At 63.0% G+C, this 8,002-nt stretch overlaps 1 non-coding gene across 1 annotated transcript; it reads left to right on the top strand.

Annotated features, from left to right (window-relative positions):
• Positions 1–1,665: 1,665 nt before the first annotated feature.
• Positions 1,666–1,784, top strand: LOC131862877 (5S ribosomal RNA). The gene has a single exon (XR_009361813.1). It is a non-coding gene; the product is annotated as a 5S ribosomal RNA (ribosomal RNA).
• Positions 1,785–8,002: the final 6,218 nt, after the last annotated feature.

Genomic DNA, 8,002 nt, shown 5'->3' with positions numbered 1-8,002 from the left:
GGTGCGAGGGTGAGTGTCAAGGTGGGTCACAGGTTAGGTGCTAGGATGGGTGAGTGCTAGGGTGCAAAGGTGCCAGGGTGGGTGCTAGGATGGGTCGATGCTAGGGTGAGTGGCAAGGTGGGTCCACAAGTGTCAAGGTGGGTGCCGAGGTGGGTGCCAAGTCGGCGACTGCTATGGTGGATGCCAAGGTGGGTCACGGGGTGGGTGCCAAGTTGCTAGGTTGGGTTCCAAGGTGGGTGCCAACGTGGGTGCTAGGGTGCGTGGGTTAAAGGGTGTGTCACAACGTGGGTGCCAGGATGGGTGCGCACCCACACTGGCCAAGACGGGTGCGGGTGCAAGGTTGGGTTCCAAGCCCGGTCACAGGCTGGGTGCTAGGATGGGTGGGTGCCAAGGTGGGCACCAGGGTGGGTGCACCCACCCTGGCCAAGGTGGGTCACGGGGTGGGTCCTAGGGTGGGTAACGGGGTGGGTACTAAGGTGCGTGCCAAGGTGGGTCATAGGGTGGGTGCCAAGGTGGGCACCAGGGTGGGTGTGCACCAACCCTAGCCAGGGTAGGTCACGGGGTGGTTGTCGGGGTGGGCGTCAAGGAGCCAAGGTGGGTGGCAAGTAGCCAAGTTGCGTGCCAAGGTGGGTGTCGGGGTGGGTGCCAAGGATCCAAGGTGGGTGCCAAGGAACCAAGGTGGGTGTCTGGGTGGGTGCCGAGGTGGGAGCCAGGGTGGGTCCCAAGGTGAGTGCAAAGGTGGGTGCCAGGGTCAAGGTGAGTGCCAATGTGGGTTCCAAGGTGCCAGGGTCAGGGTGAGTGCCAATGTGGGTTCAAAGGTGCTAAGTTGGGTGCGAGGTTGGGTGCGAGGGTGGGTGGGTGCCAAGGTGTGCTAGGTGGAAGCCCGGGTGGGTCGGCATCCCATGGGTGTCGAGTTGGGTGCCTGATGGGTGCTTCTTGTCAAGTTTTAGTCGTCGGGACTCATTTCGAGCCTTAGAGGTCGTTTCTTGTCCGGTTGCCCTGTCTTCGACCTGGGAACCCAATTTTGGTCCTCGGGTCCCATTTTTTTTTGTCTCGCATCCCACTTTTGGCCTGTGGCCTTTTCGGGGTCGATTCTCGTTTTGGGCATCAGAGCATGTTTCTTCTCCTAAAACCCAATATTTGTTTATTAAGTCTCGGAACACATTTTTGTTCTCGTGGACCCATCATGGGTCTTGGAACGCATTTGTGGTCCTTGGGTCCCATTTTGCATCCCGAAACTTGTGTTTTGGTGCTTGATCCCTATTTTGGGTGCCCACCTTGCACCAAGTGCGCACCCGGGGCAAACCGAGCGCCTTGGTGCACCGGGGCAAGATCGAGCGTGCACCCGAGGCGCCCCGAACATGCACCAAGGTGCACTCGGCCCACATGTGAGCGCAGGTCGTTGCGCCCGAGGTGGTGTGTGGGCACCGCGTTGCAGACGGGACACTGCACGCACACGACGCCCCCTCCAGGTGCACGCACGTAGGCCGGGCCGGGTGCACACCCGACGCCCTAGCAAGGTGCGCGCACCCGGGCAGGGCTCACACTTGGCGAACGGGGCGCACTTCGCGAGGGAGGGTGTGCACCTCGACGGGGGTGGGTGGCCGGGGTGGATTCGCACGTGGGTCGCGGTTTGCTAAGTACACACTGCGACAAGCTCATAACGGGTGCGATCATACCAGCATTAGTGCACCGGATCCCATCAGAACTCCGCAGTTAAGCGCGCTTGGGCCGGAGTAGTACTGGGATGGGTGACCTCCCGGGAAGTCCCGGTGTTGCACCCTTTTTTAGTTTTTCGCCGGGCGTCGCAATGCTATTTGAATAAACCTTTTGCCCGTTTGCGTTCTCGTCGGGGCCGGGCCGGGCCGGGGTGCGCTGCCCGCACTACCGCGCGCGCGGGGGCGACACCGAGCGCGCACCCGAGGCACCCCGAGCACACAGGCCACGGTGCAACCCGGGCGTTGTGCGCGCACCCCGGTGCGCCCGAGGTGCTGCGCGCGCACCCAGGTGAAATCGGTGTGCACCTCGGCCAGTGCGCGCTCGGTCGAGTCGCGCACGTTGGCCAAGGTGCACGGTGATGTTTCTTACTCTAAGGTTCCGCACCAGACGCCCGGGACAGGTGAGCGAAGCTGGGCGGGGCCGGGTGCGCGGCCGGGGCAGGTGCACGCAGCTGGAGAGAGCTTTGGAGCACACTTCGGAGCGCACCAATGATGCGCTCCATTCAAAAGTTTCCTGAAAAGGCAAAAAAAGTTGAGATTATAGAATTTCCCACTTGAGAGATTGTAAAAAAAAAAAATTTAAAATGAAGGAAACGCGGGTGCCAAGGTGTGCGCAGCCCAGCCAAGGTGTGCGCACCAAGGCGCCCACCCTGGCGAAGGTGCACGCAAGGTGCGCACCCGAGGCAAACCGGACAATTAACCCAACTTTCGACTTCGCGCGCACCTTGGAGCGCACTTCGAAGCGCTCCTTGGTGCGCACCAATCTTGGGCACCTCGGAGTGCACCATGGCGCCCACCAAGGTGCGCACCCGGGGCAAACCGAGCTCCGACTTCGTGCGCACCTTGGAGCGCACGAAAGGTGCGCACCATGGCGCCCACCAAGGTGCGCAGCCCAGCCAAGGCGTGCGCATCAAGGTGCGCACCCTGGCGAAGGTGCGCACCCGGGGCAAACCGAGCTCCGACTTCGTGCGCACCTTGGAGCGCACAAAAGGTGCGCAACCCAGCCAAGGTGTGCGCACCCCGGTCAAACCGAGCTCCGAATCGTGCGCACCAGAGGTGCACGCCATCGTGCGCACCTTGGAGCACACTTCGGAGCCCTCCTTGGTGCGCGCCGATGTTGCGCACCTCGGAGCGCACCCGGGGAAAACAATGCAATTAACCCGACTTTCGACTTCGTGGGCACCTCGGAGCGCTCTCGGGTTCGCACCTCGGAGCACACCGAGGTGCGCACCTTTGATGCGCTGCCTTCACCAATTTCCAGAAAAGGCAAGAAAACATTGAGAAGGTGTGCGCACCGAGGTGCCCACCCTGGCGAAGGTGCACGCGAGGTGCGCACCCGGGGCAAACCGGGCTCCGACTTCGTGCACGCCGCACCTTGGAGCACACTTCGGAGCGCTCCTTGGTGCGCACCAGGGCGCGCAACCCAGCCGAGGTGCCCACCCCGGCGAAGGTGCACGCGAGGTGCGCACCCGGGGCAAACCGGGCTCCGACTTCGTGCACGCCATGGTGCCCACCGCGGCGAAGGTGCACGCGAGGTGCGCACCCGGGGCAAACCGGGCTCCGACTTCGTGCACGCCGCACCTTGGAGCACACTTCGGAGCGCTCCTTGGTGCGCACCATGGTGCCCACCAGGGCGCGCAACCCCGCCGAAGGTGCACGCGAGGTGCGCACCCGGGGCAAACCGGGCTCCGACTTCGTGCACGCCGCACCTTGGAGCACACTTCGGAGCGCTCCTTGGTGCGCACCATGGTGCCCACCAGGGCGCGCAACCCCGCCGAAGGTGCACGCGAGGTGCGCACCCGGGGCAAACCGGGCTCCGACTTCGTGCACGCCATGGTGCGCACCGCGGCGAAGGTGCGCACCCGGGGCAAACCGGGCTCCGACTTCGTGCACGCCGCACCTTGGAGCACACTTCGGAGCGCTCCTTGGTGCGCACCAGGGCGCGCAACCCAGCCGAGGTGCCCACCCCGGCGAAGGTGCACGCGAGGTGCGTACCCGGGGCAAACCGGGCTCCGACTTCGTGCACGCCGCACCTTGGAGCACACTTCGGAGCGCTCCTTGGTGCGCACCATGGTGCCCACCAGGCCGCGCAACCCAGCCAAGGTGTGCGCACCAAGGTGCACGCGAGGTGCGCACCCGGGGCAAACCGGGGTCCGACTTCGTGCACGCCGCACCTTGGAGCACACATCGGGGCGCTCCCGGGTTCGCACCGGCGTTGCGCACCGTGGTGGGCACCTCGGAGCACACCAAGGTGGGCAGCGAGGTGCGCACCTTTGATGCGATGCCTTCACTAATTTCCATAAAAGGCAAAAAAAAAACGAGATTTTAAAATTTCCGTTTTGAAAGATAGTGAGAAAAAGGGAATGCTGGTGCCATCTTGAGCCCGCCCTGGTGCGCAGCCCAGCCAAGGTGTGCGCACCAAGGTGCCCACCCTGGCGAAGGTGCGCGCCCGGGCAATTAACCCAACTTCCAACTTCGCGCGCGCCAGGGTGGGAGCGCACCCAACAACCGGGCCTGGGAAGAGCCAATGCGAGAAACCCCACCAAACGCTCTGACAAAAAAAGAGGGGGCGCTCCAGTAACCCCGCTTCGGAGCGCACCCTGGGCAAACCCAGCCAAGGTGCCCACCCCGGCCAAGGTGCAGGCGAGGTGCGCACCCGGGGCAAACCGGGCTCCGACAACGTGCACGCCGCACCTTGGAGCACACTTCGTAGCGCTCCCGGGTGCGCACCTCAAAGCACACCAAGGTGGGCAGCGAGGTGCGCACCTTTGATGCGCTGCCTTCACTAATTTCCAGAAAAGGCAAAAAAAAAAGGAGATTTTAAAATTTCCGTTTTGAAAGATAGTGAAAAAAACGGAACGCGCGTGCCATCTTGAGCCCGCCCTGGTGCGCAGCCCAGGTAAGGTGCCCACCCTGGCAAAGGTGCGCACCCGGGCAATTAACCCTACTTCCGACTTCGTGCGCGCCAGGGTGGCAACCGGGCCTCGGAAGAGCCAATGCGAGAAACCCCACCAAACGCTCCGACAAAAAAAGAGGCGGCGCTCCAATAACCCCGCTTCGGAGCGCAGCCGGGGCAAACCCAGCCAAGGTGCCCACCCCGACGAAGGTGCACGCGAGGTGCGCACCCGGGGCAAACCGGGCTCCGACAACGTGCACGCAGCACCTTGGAGCACACTTCGAAGCACTCCCGGGTGCCCACCGGCGTTGCGCACCGTGGTGGGCAGCGAGGTGCGCACCTTTGATGCGCTGCCTTCACTAATTTCCAGAAAAAGGCAAAAAAAAATGAGATTTTAAAATTTCCATTTTGAAAGATAGTGAAAAAAAAGGAACGCGGGTGCCATCTTGAGCCCGCCCTGGTGCGCAGCCCAGGCAAGGCATGCGCACCAAGGTGCCCACCCGAGGTGCACACCCGGGGCAAACCGGGCTCCGACTTCGTGCAGGCCGCACCTTGGAGCACACTTCGGAGCGCTCCTTGGTGCGCACCATGGTGCCCACCAGGGCGCGCAACCCAGCCAAGGTCTGCACACCAAGGTGCCCACCCCGGCGAAGGTGCACGCGAGGTGCGCACCCGGGGCAAACCGGGCTCCGACTTCGTGCACGCCATGGTGCCCACCGCGGCGAAGGTGCACGCGAGGTGCGCACCCGGGGCAAACCGGGCTCCGACTTCGTGCACGCCGCACCTTGGAGCACACTTCGGAGCGCTCCTTGGTGCGCACCATGGTGCCCACCAGGGCGCGCAACCCAGCCAAGGTGTGCGCACCAAGGTGCACGCGAGGTGCGCACCCGGGGCAAACCGGGGTCCGACTTCGTGCACGCCGCACCTTGGAGCACACATCGGAGCGCTCCCAGGTTCGCACCAGCGTTGCGCACCTTTGATGCGCTGCCTTCACTAATTTCCAGAAAAGGCAAAAAAAAACGAGATTTTAAAATTTCCGTTCTGAAAGATAGTGAAAAAAACGGAACGCGGGTGCCATCTTGAGCCCTTCCTGGTGCGCAGCCCAGGCAAGTTGTGCGCACCAAGGTGCCCACCCTGGCGGAGGTGCGCGCCCGGGGCAATCCGGGCTCCGACTTCGTGCACTGCATGGTGCCCACCAAGGCGCGCAACCCAGCCAAGGTGCCCACCGCAGCGAAGGTGCACGCGAGGTGCACACCCGGGGCAAACCGGGCTCCGACTTCGTGCACGCCGCACCTTGGAGCACACTTCAGAGCGCTCCTTGGTGCGCACCAGGGCGCGCAACCCAGCCGAGGTGCCCACCCCGGCGAAGGTGCACGCGAGGTGCGCACCCGGGGCAAACCGGGCTCCGACTTCGTGCACGCCATGGTGCCCACCGCGGCGAAGGTGCGCACCCGGGGCAAACCGGGCTCCGACTTCGTGCACGCCGCACCTTGGAGCACACTTCGGAGCGCTCCTTGGTGCGCACCATGGTGCCCACCAGGCCGCGCAACCCAGCCAAGGTGTGCGCACCAAGGTGCACGCGAGGTGCGCACCCGGGGCAAACCGGGGTCCGACTTCGTGCACGCCGCACCTTGGAGCACACATCGGGGCGCTCCCGGGTTCGCACCGGCGTTGCGCACCGTGGTGGGCACCTCGGAGCACACCAAGGTGGGCAGCGAGGTGCGCACCTTTGATGCGATGCCTTCACTAATTTCCATAAAAGGCAAAAAAAAAACGAGATTTTAAAATTTCCGTTTTGAAAGATAGTGAGAAAAAGGGAATGCTGGTGCCATCTTGAGCCCGCCCTGGTGCGCAGCCCAGCCAAGGTTTGCGCACCAAGGTGCCCACCCTGGCGAAGGTGCGCGCCCGGGCAATTAACCCAACTTCCAACTTCGCGCGCGCCAGGGTGGGAGCGCACCCAACAACCGGGCCTGGGAAGAGCCAATGCGAGAAACCCCACCAAACTCTCTGACAAAAAAAGAGGGGGCGCTCCAGTAACCCCGCTTCGGAGCGCACCCTGGGCAAACCCAGCCAAGGTGCCCACCCCGGCCAAGGTGCAGGCGAGGTGCGCACCCGGGGCAAACCGGGCTCCGACAACGTGCACGCCGCACCTTGGAGCACACTTCGTAGCGCTCCCGGGTGCGCACCTCAGAGCACACCAAGGTGGGCAGCGAGGTGCGCACCTTTGATGCGCTGCCTTCACTAATTTCCAGAAAAGGCAAAAAAAAAAGGAGATTTTAAAATTTCCGTTTTGAAAGATAGTGAAAAAAACGGAACGCGCGTGCCATCTTGAGCCCGCCCTGGTGCGCAGCCCAGGTAAGGTGCCACCCTGGCAAAGGTGCGCACCCGGGCAATTAACCCTACTTCCGACTTCGTGCGCGCCAGGGTGGCAACCGGGCCTCGGAAGAGCCAATGCGAGAAACCCCACCAAACGCTCCGACAAAAAAAGAGGCGGCGCTCCAATAACCCCGCTTCGGAGCGCAGCCGGGGCAAACCAAGCCAAGGTGCCCACCCCGACGAAGGTGCACGCGAGGTGCGCACCCGGGGCAAACCGGGCTCCGACAACGTGCACGCAGCACCTTGGAGCACACTTCGAAGCACTCCCGGGTGCCCACCGGCGTTGCGCACCGTGGTGGGCAGCGAGGTGCGCACCTTTGATGCGCTGCCTTCACTAATTTCCAGAAAAAGGCAAAAAAAAATGAGATTTTAAAATTTCCGTTTTGAAAGATAGTGAAAAAAAAGGAACGCGGGTGCCATCTTGAGCCCGCCCTGGTGCGCAGCCCAGGCAAGGCATGCGCACCAAGGTGCCCACCCGAGGTGCACACCCGGGGCAAACCGGGCTCCGACTTCGTGCAGGCCGCACCTTGGAGCACACTTCGGAGCGCTCCTTGGTGCGCACCATGGTGCCCACCAGGGCGCACCCGAGGCAAACCGGGCTCCGACTTCGTGCACGCCGCACCTTGGAGCACACATCGGAGCGCTCCCAGGTTCGCACCAGCGTTGCGCACCTTTGATGCGCTGCCTTCACTAATTTCCAGAAAAGGCAAAAAAAAACGATATTTTAAAATTTCCGTTCTGAAAGATAGTGAAAAAAACGGAACGCGGGTGCCATCTTGAGCCCTTCCTGATGCGCAGCCCAGGCAAGTTGTGCGCACCAAGGTGCCCACCCTGGCGGAGGTGCGCGCCCGGGGCAAACCGGGCTCCGACTTCGTGCACTGCATGGTGCCCACCAAGGCGCGCAACCCAGCCAAGGTGCCCACCGCAGCGAAGGTGCACGCGAGGTGCGCACCCGAGGTGCACACCCGGGGCAAACCGGGCTCCGACTTCGTGCACGCCGCACCTTGGAGCA

The sequence above is a fragment of the Cryptomeria japonica genome, unplaced genomic scaffold (assembly GCF_030272615.1).
Source record: "Cryptomeria japonica unplaced genomic scaffold, Sugi_1.0 HiC_scaffold_52, whole genome shotgun sequence".
In the NCBI taxonomy this organism is placed as follows: domain Eukaryota; kingdom Viridiplantae; phylum Streptophyta; class Pinopsida; order Cupressales; family Cupressaceae; genus Cryptomeria; species Cryptomeria japonica.
The sequence above is the reverse complement of the archived record's forward strand: the minus strand, read 5'-3'. Positions and strand labels throughout refer to the sequence as shown.